This window comes from Thermobia domestica, chromosome 17 (assembly GCF_964235325.1).
Source record: "Thermobia domestica chromosome 17, izTheDome1.hap1.1, whole genome shotgun sequence".
In the NCBI taxonomy this organism is placed as follows: Eukaryota; Metazoa; Arthropoda; class Insecta; order Zygentoma; family Lepismatidae; genus Thermobia; species Thermobia domestica.
The window spans coordinates 157,993,685-158,019,525 of NC_137470.1; the positions used below are offsets into that span (position 1 = coordinate 157,993,685).

At 37.8% G+C, this 25,841-nt stretch overlaps 1 protein-coding gene and 1 non-coding gene across 2 annotated transcripts in view; one reads left to right on the plus strand and one right to left on the minus strand.

Moving 5' to 3' along the window:
- The window catches only part of LOC145674439 (chaoptin-like), a 382,085-nt gene that overhangs the window by 258,143 nt on the left and 98,101 nt on the right, over positions 1 to 25,841 (plus strand). The window lies entirely within an intron of this gene.
- Positions 1,818 to 1,892, minus strand: TRNAR-UCG (transfer RNA arginine (anticodon UCG)). The gene has a single exon. It is a non-coding gene; the product is annotated as a tRNA-Arg (tRNA).

A 25,841-nucleotide genomic window follows, 5' to 3' on the forward strand; every position in this document is an offset into this window, starting at 1 on the left:
AAGTTCATGACTTTTTTGTCAATATGTTCACAACCTGTGTAATGAAAAGAGCATATAATGAGCGTAATGGCAAGGTTTACCGTGAAGAAAATGCAGTCAAATCTCAACAGATGGAACTCGTCTCGGTCATGTGTTCCTCGGTCCTAGTACGAGGCGTGTTCGGAAAGTAACTTTATATTGGTCATTGTGCGTGAAGTAGTGAGGGTAGCGCTACCGTCTTTGCACAGACGTGAGCGTAGATCAGTCTGTATCCAGGTATGGTAGAGTGAAATTGGCTGATCAATAGTTCCACTTTTGTAGCGTCTCGAAATGTGTGCTGTAATAGAAAACCCTGCCAAGTGCGAGGTACGAGCTGTTATGCGTTTCCTTACGGCAAAAAAATATTCCGCAGCAGCTCTGCATTGGGAACTTTGTGCCGTGTTTGAACCAAGTGTGATGAGTGAAGGAGTTGTTCGTAAATGGGTTCGTTCATCCAAAAGTGGATGAACAAACATTCACGACGAAGAGACGAGTGGCAGGCCATGAGTGGTCTCTGGTAAACTCGCTCGGAAAATTGATGTAAACTTTCGAGAAAATCGTGATTGTCATCTCTTCGTGCATATGAAGAAGTGGCTTGGACCTCAACACTTTGGTGATGATGACGACTAAAAAATGCTGTCACAGGCTGTCTAAGTGTACAGGCGGGGGACTTTTATGCTGATGGGACTTGTAAGCTAGTGCAGAGATAAGTGCTTGAATGTTTACGGAAGCTGCGTTGAAAAATAGACGAAAGAAGTTTTCAGATGTATATAGTGATTTCTTCCCATTTACTTTGGTGTTTCCTTTCAACCAATCGGAAATTACTTTCCGAACGGCTCTCGTTTTAATCCTTGAGTCAATCAATTTCCACATCATTTTCATTCAGTGTTCCTTCAAAGTTTGAGTCAAACTTCCAAATTTTGCTATCAATTTTCAAACAACTTTCATAGCTTTTATTTAAAACTTGCATGCGTTTATGTCTCAATTTGCAATACAATATTCCATGAACAGCGACAATAAACTATATGGAACTAATACGTCAGTTATGTTATTTTTTTTTTGAGTGCTGTATAAATTCCGGAATGCGTTTTACTTACTTAAAATATTTGTATGTCTCAATACAATGTAGCATGAATTGTTTAACTTCAATATCCCAAATGCCGCTGAAATAACTTGGTGTAGTGTCAATTGAAACAAAAATGTTGGGTTGACAACACTCTTACCGTAGTGGTACCACATATTATACCAAACAATGTCCCTTTTTACCGATATTTTCATGACTCAAAATTTCAGCCTTTTTAAAATCGTTTCGCTTAAAATTTACAAGGGCCTACCAAGATAAATTCCCCACCTGTATACATACTTATTAGAGAGTTTTGTTTTGTTTGGTTGATAGGAAACGCTTTTAATCTGGTTGTATTGCAGAGTACGTCAAACAATGTCTCCTGTCGATGTTTGTACGATACGAAATTTCAGCTTTTTGTTTTATTTTATGAAAAAAACTTTCGGTTTAGTATCACATGTATATGCCTTTTAGGATTTAGGATTTTAGGATTTGGATTTCTGGGCTTTCGGCATCTAAGGCCATGTAGCCCTTCACGATTTGAGGGATGACGTCCCTCGGCGAGCACACAATCCTGGGAAAGGGAAGGAAGAAAGGATTGGGAAAGGAAGGAAGCGGCCTGGGACCTATAAGTTAGGTACCACCCCGGCATTTGCCTGGTGTGAATGAGGAAAACCCAGGAAAACCTCATTCAGGGTGGCTGGCCTGAAAAAGCTGTTACACTTTTTCGACCGAGTGACCCCACCGGGAATCGAACCCGGGACCGCTCGCACCGAAGGCGAGAGCGTTAGCGACTACGCTACGCGGGGCCACTATATGCCTTTTAGGCTAAGAGATACGATGGTTAAGGCAAATGAATGATGATGCAAGAATTTGTAGAATGAGAATGTGGGAGGAAATGGGTACCCTGAGGAAACCCATGGACCCGATGTTGCCCGCTACAAATTTGCTTGGACAGGGATGAAACTACGCACTCTACCACTGAGCTAACGTGCCCCATTATATCTGTTTTCTTGGTTCTTTTTTGATTTGTAGCACAGTAGCACACATACTCCTAACGACGACAGACAATTCTGGAGCCTTTCTATTTCAACTGTGCCCCTGCTAGCTCTGCTGTCGATGTGAGTTTTCCCACAACTCCCTTCAAAGAGGAGGGACAAGTTGCTGCGGCCGAGATATTTCAATAGTTGGATGCGGAAACGTTGCCACGAACTTCGCTGTGCACTGTCTTTTGTTAGCCATTCTAAGTAGCCTACAATCTTCACTCGTCAAAACTAAACGACGGAATGACAAATTGGCAACACAGCTGACGTCATTCACTTTTTTCCCCTAAGCGAAGGGAAGGTTTCCTCCCTCACAAGACGGCGAAGGTGGGGCTGAAGTATGTTTCACATATTTTCCAAGAGCACACTTGTAATAGGAAGGCTATAACAAGTGGTATCTTTACTACTTATAATAAACAGAGAAAACAAAACTTTAGACGAAATTTTGAATAATAATTTTGTCTTGTTTCCGTTTTGAGTTGCTTTATGTCCACACTTTTCACAACGAGCCACTACCAGCTTTTGAAACGTGTACCGGCGACGATCGTAATTTCGTATCAATTTAGGGTAGCTTGTATTAATACATTTTATGACTATTTCTGCATAATAAAGTATACGACTCTATATAAACGCAAATGCAGCGTTATTAAAGAGTAAGTGAATGAGATACAGTCTATCCCCCTTTCTCTCTCTCTCTCTCTCTCTCTCTCTCTCTCTCTCGGTGTTAGTGACAGAGAGAAATATGCGAGAGAAAGGTGAAGTATGAATTTTCGAGATAAATTAAGTGCTAACCGCAACTGTGGTGGAAATACCCCCGCGTAAAGAAGACACACCAGTATGCTCACCACGGGTACAGATTGAGTCCACACTGCATCACATTCCTGTTCACTGGGAGAGAATTGATCGCGAAACAATTACTTCCCAATGGATTCCCTGTCTCTCTCTCTCTCTCTCTCTTTCTCTCTTTCTCTCTCTCTCTCCCTCTCTCTCTCTTACCAGATCTATTCAGATCGGTTTTTCAATTTGTTGTTGGAGCACACAAAAGCTTTCTCTTTATATAATGCGCTATCAATGGGTATCAGCACATTTATAGGCTGATCAGTTATAATAATAGCAATACTCCCACTAATATTATCCTCGTGTGGGAGTGTGTGCTTTAGCATTTAGGGTTTACTCAAATACTTGTTACGTGTACATACTATATGCAGATTAAAGTGCAAAAGAAAACTCTTGGGTTATCAAAGTAATAGCTCATTTTCTGTTTCATGAAATGAGCTTAAGTGTGTTACAGATACACACAATATTGTTTTTTCTGCTTTATGAACGTTGAAGATGATTTGATGTAATTACACATTAAAACCAGGTTGATTCTTTAATCATATTAGAATAAAAAAGTATCCAAAACAACAAAAAAACAATATTATGAGTAACATTCATAAAACCTAAAAATATAGGCACTGGACCTAAATTTTAGATCTTGTGCTGAAAAATGATTTGTATGTTTTGTGTCGTTTAGGTATTATGCCGTTTAGGCCTTGTGTCATTTAGGTCTTGTCCCGCCAAATGATTTTCAGGTTCTATGTCGTTTCTAAAGTATTATGCCCTTTAGGTCTTGTGCATTTGCCATTCACTTGTCTTAGTTGTGATATTCGCCATCACCACACCAAACTGCGACGATGCAGTAACTAGTTGGCAATAATGTTACTAACGCAGCTAATTCCAACGGTAATGTCACAAGGGATTCTTAGGTATAGTGCCGTTTAGGCCTTATGCCGTTTAGGTGTTGTGCCGGTAAATGGTTTTTAGGTCTTGTGCCGTTTAGGTCGTATGCCACGAAATGAGTTTTAGGTCTTGCGCCTGCGCCGTGTCCCCTATATTATGTGTGAGTTTAAATTTTAACATTGGATTTTCCAGAAAATATTTCTTTCTTTCTTTTAACCTAGCAGTTAATTTTGTACGATATACTAAGTAACTGCATGTGTTATGAGACCCGAAGGTTCAATGCTCAATCATAGAAGTTCTCCATTGCTTTATGTTCTTAGCCAACTGGATCCAGATTCTATCTTGTATTGCTATTTTTGCGAGATCAATTTTAAAATTGTCCTTCTATGTACGTATAATGTTAGGTCATCCTAGTGATACTTTTTCCATCGGATTTCCGGTTGAAATTTTGAAAGCTTTCAGTGTTCTTCTATTCCGGCTACTTGAACTGCCCACATGATCCTTCTAGACTTAATGACACTATCAATGTTAGCAAACGATACCATGTTGCAATATTGTAAATCCCCCCCCCCCCTCGTTAAGCGGGTTTGCAGTTCCAGACTCCTAACTTGAAAATACTTTCGATCACTCCAATCTCAACTATTTTGTGAATTCAACCTGTTTTGTATAAGTTATTAAGTCGTAAAATCGAATGTGATTTATTCGAAAAATAATTTTGTACACTTAAAGAACTGTAAGTGCCAAATATTTACCGGAAACTCAGTCGTATCGGAGTAAATAAAAGCGAGTGTCGAACAGAAAACTACTTTACACAAAAGTAAAAAGGACATCCGCAGTTGTACGCGAAATGGTCGAGCGGTTCCGGTCAATAGTCTATCAATCCGGTGTTATGCGTCCAAACCCAGTACAAAGTTTTTATTTAAAATATTATTATTTATTTAAGTATGTTCTTCTTTTCGTCAGGCGACTGAGAACATTTATTTGATTAGCTCTTTGGCAACTTCTTTCAAATTCGATTAGAAAGGAATATGATATGGATTGCAAGTCTAAAATTCATAGCTGAAAACAAAACATAAAGTATGTTGATTATTCCATTATTATCCTCTGATTTGGAACGAACATCTATCCTTAACTCCCGGAAGCCCAATTGGTCCCACACTTTCAAATTTGCTTTTTTTTTTTTTTTTTTTTGTATTTTCTGCGATTTTGGCTGTTCTTTTTCTAACTGATTTTTTTTTTGTTGGTCCTTCTACATTTTCGACATGAAAGCTCCGGTGAATATAATTAATTATTGAAATAATTGTTAATTTGTACTACTGGGGTCCAAAATGTACCTCTATGAGCTTCCATGTTAAATTATTCTTTACAACAAATGGCTCTGCTCTTTGTATTATTAGTAAGATGTTATTCACCAGCGACGCAAACATTTGAAAACTTTACAAAATTTAATGTGAATGGATATTTCCTTCAATCTTTTGCATTTGTGTTTCTTGTAGTTTACTTTTCTAAGTCCATGCATTTATTTATTCAACAAAATCTGTTGTTATCATAATAATCTTATTTTTTTTCTTTTTTTTCTTTTCAAAATATTGTATCATATTGTTTGAATTTATCAATATTGCCAGTAAAAGCTGTACACGTAAACAAAATAATAAACCTAACTTTTCCCTTAATACTAAGGTAAAAATATAATTTGGGGTACAAAATGTACCCCAGTGGGCTTTCGCGAAATAAAAGTAGCTTCGGATTCCAAGGGTTCTAAGCAGTAATGATTTCAGAAGATTGATGTTTGATGTTATTGAATTTAATAAAACGATATGTGTAGGTGTAAAAGATTGTGCGTGATTTTCGAAAAAAAAATAAAAAAAAAATAAAAAAAGTATTTTGCAAGCTAAGAATTGATGTTGATTATGAACAATGCCAGATGAAACTGATGATAAAATATACTCTTATTAAGCCCTTTATTATGAAGCTAACAATACGATAGTATGTAGTATAAGTAACGAGATATAACCTTAAGTTGTCGTTAACTCTAAAATTGTAATTTCTGTTTGACAAGAAAATGTCAAAATACGAGGGACAGTCAAAAATTTCCCGGAATTTCGTTGAGACTATTTATTACCACAATATAGGAACGCATTCATTTAATAGCCTTCAAAATAGGTACCTTGAAAAACACACACACTTGTTTCACCTCTACTGCCATTCCTGGAAACAAAGCTGAAAGTGGTGTTTTGGTATCTTCCGAACTTGAACCGTCGCGTTGGTTTCGATGTCTTCCACGGTAGCAAAACGGCTCGCAGAAACGAACATTCCCCTCCTCTACCAGCCTCCCTACTCGCCGGATTTAGCATCAATGGATTTCTGGTTCTTCCCCAAGATTAACCCTTATCCGGGCAACCGGGGCCTCCCAGGACCAGTAGCTTCATTTTTCTAAAATTTCTCAATAACCATACATATTTCGAAGACATAAAATACTGAATTCTTCTATCTTTCGTCGAAGTTAAAATCATGAACATATCGAGTTGGTAAAGCTTTTTTTTTTTTTTTTTTTAATTTGAAAATCTTTTCCTGACGTAACCGGGCAACCGGGGCCTAGGAGGCCCCGTATAACTTTAGTGAAATTCCTGTCAAATATTAGATCAAATTGTCACACAATTATATATTGAACACGTGACTATTGTAACCTTTAGTCGGAACAGTATGTGGCAACAGACATTGAATTTTGAGTGTTCTGCACTTAAAATATATACTGGACCTGACAGGCCCCGGTTTCCCGTTTACGTTACAAAAATGGCTGGACCGGATTTGCTATTCTGCTTGGTCGGCTTACAAAAGCGTGACACGAAGTTTCGCTACTTGACAAAAATATATACCGGTATATTCTAGACTAGTCTGAACAGTTAGTGACAATAGGCATTGATTTTGTGTATTCTGCACTTAAAATATATACTGGGCCTCACAGGCCTCCGGTTGCCCGTTTACGTTACAAAAATGTCTTGCCCGGATAAGGGTTAAAAAGGGCCTCAAAGGTAACTGGTTTGCCAGCGTGAAAGACATCCGAACAAACGCGACGACTAAACTTCGAAACACATGAAAGCATGACTTTCAGCGTTGTTTCCAGCAATGGCAGGGGCAGTGGGACAAGTACATGTGTTCTCAAGGAGTTTATTTTGAAAGCGATTAAGTGAATGCTTATCTATATGGTAGTAATAAATAGTTACAACGAAATTTCGGGAACATTTTGGCTGCTCCTCGTATATATCAATCGGTAAACAACATCGACCTGAACAAGAGTAACATGCTTGAAGATAAATTCTCATGTACTTTTGGAAAAAGAAATGGAACAAAACGAACGTTTGGCATACTATAAAGTGTCATTTATTCTAACAATAATCAACTGTTTTTTTTATTTTGCTGAATCGGCGCAGCGGCGCTCTTTATACCTATATATAGCAGAATCAGCGCCGGCTCTACCATATGTGCAAGGCGCACATTTCCACGGGGCGGCAAGTTTTGAAGGCCGGAAAAATCTGTCATAAATGTATTATTTAAAATAAACATTTCTTGTTGGAAACACTTCTTAAAGATGGTACTTAAATTTACTAAGCTGACCTTCTATTTGGTAGTACATTCATAAATCATGTTTAGGTCGCATTAGTTTAAGGTCACATGGACCGTGCTAAAGGAAATTGTCAAAGAATTCCTAGCATGAATTGCTTGATTGTTGTTAAATACTAGAACTCAATTCTCGAACAGTAGCGAACACCTGTTCCATTTAGTTAGTTATCACAGTTTTGATATGAAAACTATTCTTTCTTTGTCACAAACATGTTTCTTATCATTGAAGGTGGAAACAAGTCTTTAAAAAAAGAGAGAGAAAGAAAAGATGCAGAAGGAAAATCAAGAAATAAAGATAAAAAAGCTAGTTGTTCTGGAATTGCAAACTGATATATTGATATTGAAGCTCGATATTGAATTCTATAAAAGAAAGGATTACCATCTTTCCTCTGCAGGTTTGTTTGCTACATCTTTCACTAACATAATATATTATTATTTAAGGAAAACAAAACAAACACAACGAGATTGTATCTGTAGTCATTGCCATTGCGAGAAATTGGCAGGGCCGGCCCTGAGCAAAATATACTGTTAACTAGCAGGGTTTTCTTAAGAGTGACACATATATTCTTTACATACTCATATTACTTGTGAAATCTATCATTGCGTTAGATATTCATGCTCAGAAGTGTACAGAACTTTACGTGTTATGAAATTGACTGTCATTTGTGCGTTTTAACTTGTAGAGATAGAACTTCATCCTCTTAGAGTTTCTAGTCGGTACGCAATACAAACATTCTTAGTTTTTAAACAATGATACAATACACTTACTTCATAATTAATTTTATCTTCCCATTTTAAAGAAAAAAAAAAAGCAGGTTGAAAGCCAAATGAGCTGCTACTCGCGTAAGTGTGAAGTGTCAACAGCTGTAATATGCTCACACTGCAATGCTGAAAACTCTTAGCAAAAACCTGCACTTACGAAACTCAAACACTTGAAACTAACTTCCTTGGGTGAAGACAGAATTTTGGGAAGAATCACATGTACACACAGACACACACACGCATACGTACCCACACAAGTACGTACACCCTCATACAAGCAAAGTTTACTTTCTTAATTATCTTGAAGTTGGGGAGACACTGACGCAAAATGTAGAGCTTTGGATATATAGAATCACGAGGAGCTCAGAGCGGATTTTCTCGTTTGGATACATCTGGCACAAATATTCAAGGCCTGCGAGCTAAAATGAAAAGATGAAATAGGGGAACAGGAGGAGTGAAACAGATAGTGAAAAGCGGAGATATTAATGTAGTTGTGTCTTTAAGTTGACAGTAAGAAACTTTGCTGGAATGGCGAGAAAGAAGAATGAGGGTCCATTGATGCAACTCTGCTGAACTCATGGCAAATTGAATTACGTAAAGAAATCCTGGAAGGATTCCAGACAGCCTCGGGTTCAAGACACTCATTTCCGCGGCTCCCGTAGTTGAAAGTTGTCGACGCTAAATTGATGGTACGACAAACGCCGTCAGCTCATCGACAACAAGATTTTGCGAAACACAATGGAGAGAAACTGGAATTAAAGCCGTAGACAATCAAAGCACAGACAAACGGCGGAGTAAGGAAGGCTGAAGAGTTTGGAGAAACTGCTAGAACTAAGGGGATAGCCTAATTACAGGTTTGTGGTTCCTGCACTAGGGTTTCTCGCATGAGTTGCCAACACGAAATTTAATTACATATATCAGATGATAAATTCAAAATTTTTATATTGTTGATGTTGTAGAAAACTACAACTTACGTAATACAGTAAAACCTCTGAATAACGGACACTGATGGGAGATGATCATTTGTCTGTAAATGAGAGATGACCATTGCAGAGAAGATTACTCACGGCTCATATGATAAATATATACAACGAATATATTATTATAAAAACAAGTATTGCATAGATTAATATCGAAACACCGTACACAATGTTTTACTTTCTGCGAGTATGAAGTCGAAATCCCTCTGTTAAAAGAAAAAGAAACGAAAGTATCGCTCCGAGATGTTAATTTATGGGTATGTGCTGAATATGGGGTACTTCTTTTTTTAGTTTATCGTCCCACGTTTGTGAACCGAGGCTCAAGGGGACAGTGATTATGAGTAGGGTGAAAATGGTGGATCAATTTCAAAAAGTGACTTGTTACATTTAAGAAAAAAAATTCTTTCAATAAAAACATCTAAATACCTAGATACTATTCATTCCAACTTCAGTATAACTTTAATAGAAATAAAATTTGATCAACGCCAGCACCAATTATTAGTAACCTAAGTTTCAGCAATATAGTATTGCCTTCATCAGACACATTATCAGTGCCTAGCTAGAGATCTCGGCATCCGGAGCAAAGTAGAATTTGGCGCCCCCTACAGTCACCTTACCAAGGTTTATCATTTTCTTTTCTTTCTTTCTTTCTTTCTTTCTTTTTTCTATTACATATAAGAGAAACAGCTTTCCTTGTTACGCTACGCTGAATTTTTATCAAGCTGGTTGGACACTCCATTGCAGTAGCCAAAAGCGATCATTATGTATTCTTTTACAAATAAGAGCTGTTTTGAAGAGGCTTATTTTGTACTTTATATTAAATTTGACGAAACTACCTTTGTATACAAATCCACTTGGGGAACATTTACGGAGATTTACAACTTTTTACGTTTCGACTAACCGTACACTACACCAGTACACTAACCGTATAACCAGAGAATACGGGACTGACAATTCGCATTTTCATAACGCTTTGGTAGACCTAATGCCCCCTTTTTAGTGTGTCGATTCAAGCGTCATTTGTGAAGGCACTGTTTTCAATTCTGACCAACTCACTGTCACTTTTTGTGGATATTCCAAATGTGCAATAATAAATGAGAGTTCAAATTTAAAATTTTAAATTTACCCCGGTACGCCCAAAATAGGTGGGGATAGAAAGTTGCATTTGGTGTCATTGGATAACTTTTAAAAAAACAATTCCACACGTGTTTTTTTTCTTATTTTGCTCATCTGCACATTTCGCTAGATGTTAGACCGTTCCGGGAGTTTTCCCGCTTCCTGTATACACAAATTCACCTGAAGTATAAGTTCCCATATACGTACACCGGGAGCTAAAATAGCATGCGAACTAGCGATATATGTTATCATGAAGCCATTTGGCTATATTTATGTCGGGAATGATCTCTTTTTTTAAGTAGGGAAGATACACTCTATGTATATTGATCTCTTCATATACAGGGTGTTCGGGAAAAGCACTTAGATACTCTGAGGAATGAACCTCCACACGAAAAAAAATATAGACCAATATGGGTGGGATTGGGTGCATGAATTAATCTTATCAAAGCTACAGTTTGCCGAAAATTTGTCAGAACGATAAAGTGAAAAGTCGTAACTTAAGAACAAGTATGTCGGGTGAATGTCGGGTTAAATAACAAAACACTTATTTAGAACCTAGATTTCATTAATGTAACAGGTTCATTAATACTCATTAATGTTTCGTTAATGCAGAACAGGGTTAGCCCCGAAAATTAAAAGGAGTATCATGAGATGTTCTAGAAACGAAAACTGATAGGTAAGAAGCTGAAACTATGCACAAAGAACCTATCCACTAATACATTAAACAGAATAGGTGTACAGTTACCATGTTCTTTTCCTGACTTTTATCCGATATTTCATTTTCGAGTTAGGAAATGATAGAGAAGAAACTGAAGATTGGCACACGTTGCATATCTACAGATACATTAAGAGACAAGAATTTTAGAATGATCTAAAAAAATAGATCAAAAGATTGCAATCTTGGTCAAAAATTTTATAAATGATCCAAAAAATGCACCAACATATTGCGATCTTGGCCAATAATTAGTTTTTGGATCAGGAGCAACAAAATTTTTGAACAGTCCCTAAATCGAAAAACGAAATTAAATCTTAAAGTTTAACGTCCCACGTATATGCTGGTTAGGCTAAAGCAGACGGTGATAATGAGAAATGAGTGAAATGGTGGAATGAAGGAAGCGAGAGGAAACGGGAGAACTTCGAAAAAACCCACGAGCACAGTGTTTGTCCACCACAAAGTCCACACGGCGCGAGCTGGGATCTAACCAGGAACCCCAAACACCTGAGTTGAACGCTCTACCACTGAGCCACCGCGCCCCCAGTCCCTAAATCGAGTTCTCGTATTTTTTCCCGGCATATCATATTGAGTTAATTGATGGATTGGGTTTGCCTACACTATATGTAGTTCTCCAGATATAAGACGTCTAATAAAATTTTTGATTAAAATATATTGAAGTTTTTGGATCAGGGGCCACAAACTTTTTGAACGGCCCCTAAATCGAGTTTTTTTTTTCGGAATAATAATATCAAACTGAGTTAAGTGATAGTTCGGGTTCGGCTACACTATATGTAGTTCTTCAGATATAAGATCTACAAGAAAATTTTTCCCAGTACCCTGGATCTTTTGATCCAAATATAAGCACAAAATTACCAAGTTCTTCTCCAGACCCTTATCCGCTTTTTCGAGTAACGAGTTGATAGATAAGAAGCTGAAAATTGGCACATATTGCTTATCTACTGATATATTAAAAAAATTTTTAAAAAATACCATGCTGTTTTCCTGACCTTGATCCGACACTTCATTCTCAAGTTATGACCCTTTTCAAGTGAAATACCCAATTATCTCGCTTCCAAGTGTTGTCGGGGCCGCGGTGGCTCAGTGGTAGAACGTCCACCTCTAGTGCATGGGGTCCTGGATTCAAACTCTGCTCCCGCCAAGTGAGCTTTGTGGTGGACAAACACTGTATACGTGGGTTTTCTCGGGGTTCTCCCGTTTCCTTCCACTTTCTTCATTCCACCATTTCATTCATTGCACATCATCACCGTCTCCTTTAGGCGGCATAATCGTTGGAACTAAAATTCAAAGATTTCATTTCATTTCCAAGTGTTGTCAGCGAGTCCTTGCTTCAATAAATATCGTGGATTCTATGTTTCATGTCTGGCTCTTATACAATCGATTGCTCGGATGTAAATCTAAATTAACTAGAGTATTGAATGTGTCCAGTAAATTTCTGTGGCAACACAATTAAGTTTCATACACAATTACATAGTACAGTGTGCTAACACTAAATTAAAAAAAAAAATGATGCAGAGATAATAGCATAAACTGGGGCTTATTGAATAGATGTCCATCTGGGCAATTAGGTAACCAATCGAAAAAGCAGCTTAATAGCTTCAATTAGAGTTCTCCAATAGGCATCACTTTATTTTCTCGTTCATATATGTTCTTCCTCAGTTCCTGCAAAACCACACATTTTACAGTGATGAACAATGGTAAAATTCAACATTATTACTAGAATATAATACAAGAAACCATTCAAAGATATGACATATAGTAGTCGATAAAGTATATTGATCCGAAGTAAATCATACAAATGAATTCAATGTCATGCTTAATTCATGACATTTTTACACGACGTGAAGGAATTTCTTTTATATGATGCCATATATATATATAACACAGGGACGTATTTAGAGGGGGTGCAAAGGTGGACGTGCACCCTCCTTCGCTGTAAATATACACTATCTAAAGTGAGAAGCTAGCAGTGAGGTTTGCAAAATCAATAGTTTCAGTCAATTTTCTGAAGGTTGAAGGAAAAAAAAAATCATCGAGAGCAGATACTTAGCATTTCCAAATGAATTCCTCATTCACATCACAGATGCCTAAAAGCATTTTAAAAAACTCAAATTTAATTCAAATGTTCTGGTAGTTATTGGTGCACCCTCCTCAGACAATCCTGGATCCGCCCCCCCTACTAAAAGTGACTACGTTTCTAACTTATATAACTCTTGAACCACTTGACCGATCTCGGTCAAATTTTCAACATCGATGCAGTTCAAACTCGGAGTGGATTTTATCATTTCACTTTGACGGTGCAACTTAGCGGAGGGGGGATGTTTAAAAATAATCGAAAATGAACGATATCAATGTTGAATCCATACTTCTCGGGGTCGCTGAGATGAACAATGATACATCCGATGTCGTTTAAATCGAAATTCAGCCATTTATGTCCAAAAATGAAAGTATTCTCCCCGTGTGAAGAATGGATATTCTGCTAGACTGTTAATATGGGACCAGAGGTAGTAGTATATTACTACCACTACTAATTCTAGCAAAGATTAGAGTGGATGTTGAATATATTCTTGCGACACTTAATTGATTACAAAAAACCGCTTTTCGCTAACTGTTACTATTTTTGTTCTATGATAAGGAACATTAAATCCAGAACTGGTTGAATTCTGCCATTTGTTGTATAACTAGATGGTTGAGACATTCTTAGAACGTTAAAATTGAATAAAAGGAAAACGATTTTCACCATATTTTGTGATTTTTACTCCGTGTAGGTCAATATTGAGGTATGCTACCAAGAAAAATCAAATATAAAAACCGGGGCCTAAAACTGAATTTTATTTATCATGTTATGGTGTATACTGATGATGTAATATTTTCCATAAGTAGAAGCTTTGCTTTGTATATACTTAAACACAAACAAACTATTTGCTGAGCAAAACAATATATTCACATTAAAAACTACATACGTGTTACAGTTTCGCCAACTAACATTTTGGCTTCATCAGACATTATCTGAAGCCAAAATGTTAGTTGGCGAAACTGTAACACGTATGTAGTTTTTTTAATGTGAATATATTGTTTTGCTAAGCAAATAGTTTGTTTGTGTTTAAATGATGATGTAAATATAATAGGGGATGATAGAAAAATAGAAAGAAGTTCAAAGATCTTGCTAAACTTGTAGGAATATGGGTTTAGAAGTAAATGTGAAGAAAGCTAAATACCTTGAAGTTCGTTGGGACTGTAATATGGCAAATTACGGATGTGCCAAAATATAAAATCATTGCATTTTGATATTATGTTACGACAAAGTGGATACTTTCAAATATCTAGGATCGATATCAACAGACTAAATCCTATTCACTAAGAAGTTAAATGTCGACTAAAAGAAGGGAATTCATGTTATTATTCAGTTCAAAATCTTTGTAGTCGAGAATTCTGTTAGGAATTTGAAGCTTCAAATATATAAAACAATAATCCGCTTGTTGTTCTGTATCGTTGCAAAACATGCTCACTTGCTCTGAGGGAAGAACGTATTTGAGAACAAGATCTTGAAATAAATATCCAGACTCTAAAGAAACGGGAATGGGTGATGGTGGAAACTTCATAACGGGAAACTCCATAATTTATACTGTTAACCAAACATAAAGTCATCACGTCTAGGAGCCTGAGGTGAGCAAGTCATGTAGCCATGACGAAAGAAAATAGGAACGCTTTCAAAGTTTTAACTGGAAATTCAGTCGCAGAACGTTCAGTGGGAAGCCCTAGGCGCGGATGGGAGGACAACATTAAAATGGAACTCGTAGAAATAGGAATACAAAGTAGAAACTATATCCAGGTGGCTAAGGACAGAAGTCATTGAAGAACTTTTTTGAACGCGACATTGAATTTCCGGGTTCCATAGGCCATAGAGTTAGTTAGTAAGTAAGTAAGTTAATATTGAAGCCGGACGTTCGAGTGAAATTGTATCACTTCCAGTTTTAGTAGAGAAATAAGGATGGAGGTGAAATGCATTCCTAGGATATTTAATAATTTGTTTGAAAACCACTTATTGCTATCTATTACCGTTTTTGCTACGTAGTGATCAACGTTAAAACCGGGAATGGTTGATTTTTGTCCTTTGCCAGAATTACCTTCATAAAAAAACTCGCTTCGTAAACTGTGACCCTCAACATCCAGACTAAAATTGATGGTGATCCTTTAATCAGTTATTGAGATTTTTGATTGTCCATATGTTGGAATCAACTGGATGGATTACCTCCATCATCAAACTGGCTTCTTAACTTCTGACTCTCTACGTAATTGGTTACTTTCAATCAAACTCACACATGAATTCTTTTTCTTGTACTGAAATTCTGAACATGTACATATGGGAAGTTCGTCGATTTATTCCTCAGGTGGGAACAACAGGACGCAAACTGTAACAGTTTTTCTTTTTTCAGTCCATCCAACGTGAGTGAGATTTCCCTGGGTTTTCCCTCATTCACACTCTTCAAACACTGGGATTATATCTAATATAATGGTTCTAGACGGCTTTCTTCCTTCTCCATCCCTTTCTTCCTCTCCAATCCACCGATCAATGTGATCGCCGGGGTACGTCATCCCTTCTGTGTGACGGGCTAATGTGGCTATGGATGCCAAAAAGTCCAGAAATCGAATCCGTAATCGATTTATTCCTGGAACACTCAATTTTTTAATGATTGTTATCAGTAATGTGCGTCACCGTTAGGAGCTCAGTATGCTCTTTCGGTTGATAAATGTCTCATCTTCGGACAAAAATACGTTAATTAACTCTTGAACTTATTATTTTTTTTTAATTTAACATTTTGAGATATATCTCCTTAACTATGCTGCGCACTCTCGTATCACTAATGTCAAAATGAAACCCTTGAGTAGGGTAATCTCATTGTTAGAAAGTCCGCACATTGATGAGAGGACAGGACAGCCGACCAGAGGTACAGTACTGTGATCAATGCAACAAAGCCTCGTATCGAATTTGAATCGAGAACGTACCATACAAAGGCCTCCCCAATGTTTTGACTGAAATACACAGTCAATGCACTCAGACTTGTCTTTCCTCGCATCCTTCCTGTTTCTCTCTCTCTGTATAGGGTGACCTTCCATAAGGCTGGCTGTATATTGACCAGAGGACCAGAGGTACAGTACTGTGAGCAATGCAACAAAGCCGCCTATCCAATTTGAATCGAGAAAGTGCTATACAAAGACCTCCCTAATGTTTCGACTGAGATACACAGTCAATGCACTCAGACCTCTCTTTCTCCGCATCCTTATGTTTCTCTCTCTCTCTCTCTCTCTCTCTCTCTCTTTCTTTCTGTACAGGGTGACTTTCCATAAGGCCTGACGTATATTCACCAGAGGGAGGACAGCCGAACCAAGGTTCAGCACTGTGAGCAGCACAACAAAGCATTTGTACCGCATACTCGCTCGAACACGGCTAAAAAGGAACATCTGCAAAGTTTTGATTGAGACCCGCACGTCGATTCACTCAGGTCTTTCTCTCCACATCCTCTCCTGCCTTTCTCTGTCTCGGCCTGACTGTCCTGTTTCTAATCAATGTGCGGTCGTCCTTTGTTTGTCTTCAATACATGATGTAGTTATCGCACAGAATCAACGTTTTAGATGTACAAAAATCGTTTCTCTTCAGATTTTCTCGGAACGTACGCATGGGGTTTTACACTGATCCATGTCATTTTACTTACTTCAATGCGATCTAACGGTTTGTATATACGTATAACATTTTGGTAATTTTTTTTGTTATACGCTGTTAATACTGTAGACTTTTTTCTCGGTACATGAAGGAAAAGTCCTCGGTGGCTCAGTGGTAAGGTTAATTTTTCATTTGAAACTTACATGTCTATATCTTCCCCGTTTTCAGGATGGAATAGAACTTATGCACATAAAACTCAAATGTCAAATGGCTTTTATAAGTTGGATTATTACCAACCATCGATCCACTCCACACCCTATACTGAGCTATGGCTTAAGTGCTTTTGGTCTTCTTATACCAGGGCATTCAAAATGTTCCCTGAAGTTTACTGCAAGTCTTTATTTCCACAATATAAGTACACATTTTCTTAATCGCTTTCACAATAAGCATCTTTGGAACATACACACTTTTTCCACTGCTTCTACTATAGCTGGAAACATAGATGAAAGTCCTCTTTTGTTATCTTCCGAAGTTCGACCATCACGTTGATTTTGATCGTCTTCTATGTTGGTGAAACGAGTACCTTTGAGACCAGTTTTCTTCCTGTTACCGCCCGCCACTACATTGACAAAATAGTACGTCCTTTGATCCCGTAAGCCATTATATTGGCGTAGCCTATAGTGTATGAAACAAAATCGTATAGCATTACTTCTATTGTGCATAGAGACATGAAGTAAAAAGTATTTAGTTGTTCAGGGTCTCTACTTTATTTTTTGTGGCATTCATGATATATTTTTGTTTTCAAATTCAGGGGAGCCACCGGGGGCAAAACCCGAAAATTCTAGAAAAAATATAAGTTTTGGGGCAAACACCCCCGTTTTAATTTGGTTTGTAAATAATTTTATTTGAAATGTAGCTACAACCTTCCCAATGCGAAATCTGTTTGGTTTAGGTGTTAGAATGAAATAGTATTACTATTTTTACAAACCAAATCCAAAACGGGGTGTTTTGAGGGTGGTTCCCGCAAAAACTTATATTTTTTTCTAGAATTTTTGGATTTTGCCCCCTGTGGCCCCCTGAATTTATAAAAATATCATGAATACCACAAAAAGTTAAAGTAGAGACCCTAGACAACAAAATACTTTTTACTTCATGTCTCTATGCACAATAGAAGTGATGCTATACGCTTTTGTTTCATACACTACAGACTATTAAAAAACATTTAAATGGCCCGCGGAATCGCGAAGCATACTGGGTGTTGGCAGGCTGTCGTGAAAGGGTTAAAGCATTATCACCGTACCCGTAAACTGTTTTCAGGCTATCAAAGCCTTTGAAGCACATTTCCTCAATTTGCACATGAACTTAATATTTGAGAGTTGTTTAAGCTACTACATTGAGCCAACTGATCGCCACACATTCACCATTCAGTTACACTTCTCGTACCCTGTCTGTTATCACCTGTTCGCATTTGTTAAATTCATAATTAGGCAACCTAAGGACTGCATTTTACAAGATAAATTGTTATTTTATCACAAATGACTGGACTACAATAATATTCTAGGTACATTTTGACTGTTCTGGTATGATCCCTGTAAATCTCCCATTATTTTATTTTATTTTATTTTATTTTATTTTTTTGAGGTCTGTTCACCATACATTAGGCCCTGATTCACTATTGATTATATTCTGAATACGAGTTTTCAGGCAGTTTTCCCTTCTGTTCATACATTATATGATGTATTACTTGATTCTGTGACGACCAGTTATACCCTTTGGATCTCATTTTTGTATACTCAGTATCAATGGAATCAGATCTAACAAAATATTATTTTTCGCTTCATTTATTTCTCCACATGTCTGGTATTGTATTATTAATCGTTTGACTCCAACGAATGAACCAACCCCCGCTTAGTCTAATGGTTAGCACGCTTGACTTCGGTTCGCGTGGTCCCGAGTTCATTTCCCGGTGGAGGTACTGTCGAACGACCAAACGGGTTCGGATTTAACTATAATTATTAAGTCCAAGTCTCCTTTAGCCTAGCAGGCATAACCGTGGGACGTTAAACTAAATCAAATCAAATCCAACGAACGAACAACTTAATAGAATTTGTCGTCTCCCTCCTTCCAATTGGAATTGATGTGGACACATTAACACCGCTGAACATCACTACTCCACCTGCACTGAGAAACACCGTATTTCATTACATTTGTTATGGTTACTACATTGTATGTCGTAAACCTCCCTTCTTATGTACTATATTCCCAGATTTTTTACATGTATCCTTTTACTAAACACAACATAGTATTGTTTCTAATAGCAGTTACAATCACTTACCTCCTCCCATATTTTCTGGTACTAACTTCCCCTACCTTGATTTTTGCATTATTATTATTATTATTATTATTATTATTATTATTATTATTATTATTATTATTATTATTATTATTATTATTATTATTATTATTAACTATTGTGCCTATTGGCAGATCCTGCGACTAATGAGGATTTTTTTTAAGCTTAGGTTTGTGCCTAGAAACGTTTCTTTCATATTTCTCGAGCTTCAGCTTCCTCTTTAAGCTCCCAATATTTTCTTATATTTTTCAAATCATCGATCAGTTGTGTTCCTCTTCCTAGAGTACCTTACATCTTTCATTCTATGGCGGCACGAAGAAGACAATTTCTTCGCAAGATGTGTCCAATCCAATTGGCCTTCCTACGAAAGATGTTGGTTAAAAACGCCCTTTTCTCTCCCATTCGTTTTAAAATATCTTTGTTTGTTACTCTCTTTGTCCATTTTATCTTCTCCATTTTCCTCCAACACCACACTTTTTAGCTCTCTAAATATTTCTTCTCTAACTTCCGTAATTACCAAGGATGTTATAAAATAGAGGATCTGCCCATGCGTATCTTCCTCATAGGAACTTAATGAAGCCACAAAACAACCGAGCATCGTCTGAGCTGGCACGTCTGATTGGCTAGTCTCGTTTCCGCCATGATTGTTGGCTCGGAACACTGCGATCTTAGTGGCGCGGAGTGGGCAGAGTAGGTGTGGCGAAGCTGTGACGTTTGGCTTCACGATTTTGTTGTATGGGCAGATCCTCTGTTTTATAACATCCTTGGTAATTACCAAGTCTCTGAACCACACATTCCAATACTCCATATAGGTATAGCACTTGACCAACTTTCTCCTTAGTTCAATATTATGCATGCTAATTAAGAGTGATATTTTCTTGTTGAATAATTCTTTGGCTATGGCAATTCTTGACCTGATCTCTTTGGTGCAGTAAGCCTTTTTCATCAAGATACTTCCAAGATACTTGAAATTATCGACCTCTTCAAGTTATCTTTATTCTCTGACCCATAAGGGCTCATTTCCATGGGTTATTCTCATGACTTTCGATTTTCAATGTTGATTTCCACTCCATATTATTTCCTATTATCAACTATTGGGTTCTAGCAATAATAATCGTATCGCCTGCGTACCTGATCTGGTTAATGATCTGCCTCCAATCTTGAAATCTCTAATTCCCATTACTGCTTCCTTCATTAAACATTAAGTGTAAATGTTGAATAATTAGGGCGACATAGTACACCCTTGTCTGCCTCCTCTTAAAATCTTCACATTAAGCAGCATACCCGCCATAAACTATATTATTTATCTGCAGTTTTTTATCAATTATTTACATGTCATGGGCCTTCTCGAACTTCATGGATGACCTTTCTGTGTGCTGCCTCGTGTGTGAATCGCATGCATTAATTCCGACCAGTCTCGATGTCACCCCATGACCGCATTTTACAATTTTCACGTTGCTATATACTTTTTTCATATTGTTGTAATTTCTTAGTTATGCAATAGCAACAAATTCAAAATGGTAGAGCATTAACTTCTAGTGTGAAAGGTTCCTGGTTCCATCCAAGCTTGCGTCAAGTAGACGTTGTGGTGGACAAGCTTCATATGTGTCGGTTTTCTCGAGATTGTCCCGTTTTCTCCCACCTTCTTCATTTCACTATTTTATTTATTGTCATAAACACCGTTTCCTTTAGCGTACACTGCATTGCCGTGGGACGTAATACTGAAAAGATTCACGACACAAAATATCTTAATGACCCCTTTGTTATCAGACTGTTTTTTTTGTCTGTTTATGTACGAGGGTGATTCAGAAAGTAATGCCTCCAAGCCCACTACTTGGCCAATATTATGGCAAACATTCTGAACTGTTCATTATTAACGCACTGATGTTTAAGCTATAGAATGTCACTTGTTTCACCTTCCTATCTCTTCTCGTTCCAGAGTAATAGAGCACTCCATGGTATCCAGTAGTAACGTCCGGTTGAAACAGCAGGCCGTCATAGAATTTCTGACGGCGGAAGGTTGTTCGCCCATGAATATTCATCGCCGGTAGTGAGTCGTGGATATACCATTACGACCGGAAACTAAGTACCAGTCCATGGAGTACTGCCACACGTCCTATCCTCCACTAAAAATTTAAAGTTGTCTCATCTAGTGTTGTTAATACTGGCCTCATCCTCCCTATAGTCCAGATCTTGCGTCCTGTGACTTTTGGCTCTTCCTCAAACTGAAAGATGAACTTAACGGTCAATGTTACAATTGTGGCGCGGAACTGGAAGCAGCAGTTTGGCCATGGTGTCGCTAAGAGCCACCACAATTCTTTCTCCAACGCCAGGAAAAATCATGTTTAATGTTGGCGCAAATATGCTGCCCTTAGTGGGAACTATGTTAAAAAAATTATGACACTATTTGTAGCTGATATTGCAAGCTTTCTACGGATACTTATATCGGTGTTATCTGTCAAAAGCAAATAAAGGTATCACCTTGGAGGCATTGCTTTCTGAATTACCCTCGTATATAGTTTTAAAATTATATGAGATAGTTCTTATGCTCAGAACTTGTCAGCACATAGTATTAAAACCAGACAAAATTCAAAATATTTTTTTTTACCAGATTATTACGTTCATGAACTCAACAGAGACTGAAATTACAGCCTATGACTGAATTAATATGATAAATTAAAACAAAGTACGTTCTAATTGTGAAATATGCAACCCTATTTTTTTTTTCGTCTTCATGTATAGGACGAGTTACGCTATAGAAACGAATGTTCCCCACAAGGTACATTTCTGTTCTTATTTTACTTTCAATAGAACATATGAAAGAAATAAAACAAGATACAAGCTATTTACAGTGTGTTAGCTTGCTTTTTGGTTCGGTTCCTCAAATGACTATGCGTGCTTTTTTAACAGTCATAAATTTTGTCATAATTTAAGTTTATTGCTAAGCCTGTAGTCGTTATAGGGGTACCTTGCGAGTACATGTTAACTGCATATCTAACATTTCAATGCGTGGAATTTCTTGGAAAATATTCCCTTTTTTTGTCTCCCTTTTCGAATGTTTAGAACATTCGCAAAAAGCCTCTTTTACGACATTGAGCATTAAATGTAGATTGCTTTTGGTATTCTTCTTTGAGAAGCCATATTTACGTGATAGTAGAGAAAACATAAAAAGCGTGTTTTCCCTTTGTTGAAGTTAGTTTAATGCCACTTTCTTTCCATCCACAAAAGACCAAACGACACAGATCAACCAAATCAGATAATTGAAACATAACTTGCCTCAATTAATACGGAATACTTAACGTGTACAACTGACCCTAAATCATCTCTTAAAGAGTGAATAAATTACACTAATATGATGTGTTACTATTAGTTTTTTTTGAAGGTTCTTTCGTGTTCATTTTATAATTCAAATGGTTGTTTAGCTTTGGTTTTGTTGAGCTATCGTTCATAAATTGTCCACTTTGTGTCAGATGCGTATGCGTTTTATTTTTTTAAATGTATAAATTAAGGGGTTTGGCGTCCTTTAATATTCTTTTCTTAAGAGTATTTTCGTTAATTGAGGTCAATGTATTCTATTTTTTTGCAAATATCGTATGATAAAAAAGTATTTGCATGTCATGCAGGAAAGTACTTCTTTCCTTCAATTTTTGTCGATTGATTCATGGACATTATAGTGTTCAATTTCAACGTTATAACTATTACATGGAATTTCTAGTTTTACATTCTGCGGTTATACTCTTTAAGTCAAATGACACGGGTGGTTGATAAAGGAATTGATTATGTAAAAATTAGTGGAACCAGAATGCGGGAGGAAATGGGAGAACCTCGAGAAAACCCACGAATACAATGTTGTCCACCACAAACTGACATGACGTAGGATCGAAGCAGGAATCCATTGTACTAGAGATAAGCGCATACATATATACTGTATACGTACAGAAGGTTGTTTGCTGTACATCCGAGCATTTTAGATTCGATGCTGCCACCTGGCGTATCATGCTTGAACTATGAGGTTGCTGGCGGGAGCAGTGTTTTGTCTGACCTTGTAGGTGCATGAGTGTTCTCAAATGGCTCCGAAAATCAACCTGTATTGGGAGGGTTACTAATGGCCCTTTTCCATGCTAAGTTTTCGTACGCACGCATTGTGAAACAGCGTCGGGGAAATGGGTAACGGGATGACGACTGCGAAAGCTATTGTAGCCCGTTACACAAAACAGGCTTCCCTTACGAAACATTCACCCACGAAAGCCACCAGGAGAAGAGCTGCAAACAAAGTGACATCTATAGTGCTAAGGGTTCCGTCGATTGACGTTCCAAGAAAATCCCCCGAATTAACGTGACATGGGCCACAAATTCCACCTCGTACTGTCAACTGCGAACAAAACAATTCGCAAGCGCCTCAGGTTGAAGTGTGTGCGGAAGGCCCGTGTACGCGACCTGCTACCGTGTCACATTCCCCAACGTAAGACGAACTACAGGAAACTTACCTGGCGGGCTCCAGATGGAAGAAAGTTGTCATAATGGATGGATGAATCATATGTCTGTCTCATTGCTGGTAGTCACATTCGGACGATCAGATACCGTGACATTAACGGCAAGTACTAGGCAACTTTAATCGTCAGTACAAGGAAAGTTTCCCTCGTGGCTTTATGGCTGTTGCGGGATTCGGATAAGAGGATAAGTTGCAGATATGCAAGGTGAAAGGTGAATGTAAGATATTTCCAAGAATCCATTCTGACACCTATTTATAGGAGAGACATCTCACAATTGTATGGAGTGGACGCGAAGCAGCGTATGATCCATATGGACAACGCTTCGAGTCATACTGCCAGAACATCACTACGTTTTTATCAGGAAATGACAGAGGAACTAGGAGTAGAAGACATTCCCGTGAAAGCCCGCATGCTAGTCCAATGGATTTTTGTGCATTTGACCTATTGAAATGACGTCTTCAAAATCGCAATCTGCGCACCCTGAATGGTCTACGGAAAGCTTGCAGGGAGGAGTGCGACATAATTCCCATGTCTGTCCGCGGGGAGACGATGATTAAGGCAAGTGAATGACGATGAAAGGACTGGTGGAATGAGAAAGTAGGAAGAAACGGGAGTACCCCGAGATAATCCACATACACTATGTTTTCCAGCACTTTGCCGGAGATCGAACCAAGAACTCCACGCCCCAGAGGTAAGCGCTCTACCACTGAGCCACTGTTCCCCAACTACAGATATAATAATTACCATGGTATAATGTGGTAAATTTTGATGTATAAATTTGTAAAGTGATTCTATGAACAGAATGAAAAGCATTTATCGACGTTTGAAGGTGTGTAAGTCATTACATAATATGCTACAATAATACGTTGTTTGTTTAATATGTAAGTTTTCTAAGCTGTAAAAAATGTATTTTTTTAAGATACACATTTGTAAACTATACATACGTGTGTAAATGTGTCCTTCCTCACCTCTCCACATAATCTCCATTGAAATTCAGGCGTTAGTCTCACCGTTGCGCCAACTTGTCCAAACCCTTTGCAAAAAATCAGAGCTCTGGCTATTTAGAGCTCTGGCTATTTAGCAGTCTCCTTACATTTTTCTTTATTTATTCATCACTAGTTGGCAGGACACTAGGTCGTTTATATCAAAACGTGAACTCTTCTCTAGGAAACGCAAATTCGACATAAGCGACCTGTTATCTTCTTCTTGACAATAACGCCCACCCCACTCAGAACTCAAACAAGACAAAAAATTCAAGAAGTAGGGTGGGCACGGGTGCCACACTCTCCATACAACCCTAATTTAGCCCTGAGTTATTTCTATCTTTGTTCCGGTGTTAAGGTGTTCATTCCAAGGTGAACGTTTTAAAACAGATAAATAAATTAAGCGGAATGTAAGATAAGTGCTAAAATAGCCAGAGCCCTGATTTTTTGCAAAGGGTTTGGACAAATTGGTGCAGCGGTGAGACAAACGCCTGAATCTCAATGGGGATTATGTGGAGAGGTAAGGAAGGGCCTAGCTACACACATATGTATAGTTTATAAGCGAATCTTCAAAAATACATATTTTTTACACCTTAGGGAAACATACATATTGAACGGCTCACGTATTATTGTAGTAAGGTAACTGCAGATATGTACGCCAGTGCAGCTAAATACGCCAAGTGTTCGGTGCTGGGAAGTTTCGGGCGAAATCCGCTAAAATACGCCTCCAATACGTCCCATGGTCTTGGGCAAGTCCGATTTGACAAATACTCTGGGAGACAGCGCTGAGACCACCAGGCCGTGCAGTGTTGTTTGCTTCGGGAAAGCTCCATGGAAGGACGTTATTATTTCAATAGAGGTAAGAATCTATTACCAATACCGTGCTAACTCAGAACATTTCATATTGTTTACAGCAAAGTACGCCTTATTTCGTGACCGTCTAGGAACACTTTGTTTTGTAAGTGTAACTTCAATAATTGTGATTCCATGGCTACTGAATCAATACCAAGCATGGTGCAGCGAAATACGAAAGGGCTTGTGCAGGACTGACTGCAGAAGACAAAGATGTTTTCATTTGCCCCACATGTTCTATGCAATATAGGAGTATTTTTTATAAGTCACAGTACAGTGACACTGTTCATCTTCTTATGGTCTGAAACTTTTCAGTTTGGAACTTCATTTCAACTTTGGAGATGATCGTGTTTACATTTTATCTTTTCATCTTCATCTTGCATTTTGGTTATTCAATGTTATGCTTCAGCCGTGAAGTGTAGTAAAATTGAAATCTTTTG